At 40.6% G+C, this 1762-nt stretch overlaps 1 pseudogene; it reads left to right on the top strand.

Annotated features, from left to right (window-relative positions):
* Positions 1-983: 983 nt before the first annotated feature.
* LOC102817321 lies at positions 984-1448 on the top strand (annotated as a pseudogene).
* The last annotated feature ends 314 nt before the right edge of the window (positions 1449-1762 follow it).

Genomic DNA, 1762 nt, shown 5'->3' with positions numbered 1-1762 from the left:
TCTGCTGGAGAAAGATGTAGCAGTTACCTTCTGAGAAATTTTGAAAACCTTATGGGGCAGTTCTGGTCTGTGCTATAGGTTCACTATGAGCCAGAATAGACTCAGTAGTGAGTTTTTATGGTCTCTATCACACCTGCTCAACTTTGCTGCTGTTGCACAAATGGAACAAGAGAAAATACATAAGCAAATGGATGTGGGTATGTTTCAGTAAGTGTATTTACAAAAACAAGCAGCAAGCCATACTTGGTCCAAGGCATGCTTGCTGACTTTTGACCTATTATATTCTCTACTTCTCTAGGAATAAGATGGAAAAGTTCTGTAGATATTAGTCATCTCTAACACATAACAAATTTCCTTGTCAATAGTGGTGGTCAGTACTTGCTGAGTGAATAAACTTTTATTTTACTATACTTTTGAATTCAGTTAGCTATCATTTCTGCTTTAGATTTTGAAAATCTATTTTCAGAAATGACTGGATTTTTCATTCTGGGACCAGAAGAAATAGATGATGCGTGGCTACTATTGCCAACTTCTCTGAGAGGGATCACATTAGAAAGTGGAATAAAACTCAAAATTATTAAAAATAACAGCCTTCCTGGTCAGAAAAGCCTGGGTGAATCCAAGACTGTGGCCCTCGGTCACTCTTCAGGGCCAAAATGGGCCTCATGGCCCAATGTTCAGCCAAGTATTCAGTAGATAGATATAGGGGGGGACAACAACTCTAGTAAGACATAGTTGCCATGGAATGGTCAATCATTCAAAATCGTAAGGGTAACATTTACCTACTACAGAGTTGAGAAGGGACAGGAAGGAAGGTGGAATGTACACACAGGGAAGAATTAGGATAACTACTGTTGCAGGGAGGGGATTGCAATCATTGAGATGAAACAAAATGTATGATTTGTTGAATGTGAAATGGATGATTTATCTGTAAACTTTCACTCAATTCACAATAAAAAGTTCAAAGAAATAAGAGCCTTTTTATGAAGATGGCACCAAAAGTGAAGGAATCCCTTGCCCCTCCCAGAGCCAAAGCAAAGGTGTTGAAGGCCAAGAAGGCAGTGCTGAAAGGCGTCCACAGCCACAAAATAAAGAAGATCCCTACATTACCCACCTTCCCTCTGCCCAAGACCCTGGGGCTCCAGAGGCAGCCCAAATAATCCTCAGAAGAGTGCCCCAGGAGAAACAAGCTTGACCACTATGCCATCATCAAGTTCCCTCTGACTACTGAGTTAGCCGTGAAGAAGATTGAAGATAATAACACACTTGTGTTCACTGTGAAGGTCAAGGCCAACAAGCCAGGTCAGACAGGCTGTGGAGAAGCTCTATGACATTAACATAGCCAAGGTCAGCACCTTAATCAGGCCTAATGGAGAAAGAAGGTGTATGTTCGACCGGCTCCTGACTATGATGTCTTGGATGATGCCAACAAAACTGGGATTGTCTGAACAGAGTCCTGGTGTGGCACTGTGGGCTAATGCATCAGACTGCAAAGTCGTTTGAACTGCAAGGTCAGTAGTTCAAGCTCACCAACTGCTCCTTGGAAACCCTATACAAGGTCACTATGGGTCAGAATTTACTCGATAGCACTTAACAACAACAACAACAAACTGAGTCCAGCTGGCTAAATATAATTTTCTTTCAAAAAAATAAATAAATGACAGTGTTTTTTATTTCTAAGCTTTATTGTGAGGCATTTTTTGGTATTGTTAAGGAGAGTTTTCTTATTTTATTGTAATACTCTGAGTAACTTCAACAGCAG

The sequence above is a fragment of the Chrysochloris asiatica genome, unplaced genomic scaffold (assembly GCF_000296735.1).
Source record: "Chrysochloris asiatica unplaced genomic scaffold, ChrAsi1.0 scaffold00010, whole genome shotgun sequence".
In the NCBI taxonomy this organism is placed as follows: Eukaryota; Metazoa; Chordata; class Mammalia; order Afrosoricida; family Chrysochloridae; genus Chrysochloris; species Chrysochloris asiatica.
The sequence above is the reverse complement of the archived record's forward strand: the minus strand, read 5'-3'. Positions and strand labels throughout refer to the sequence as shown.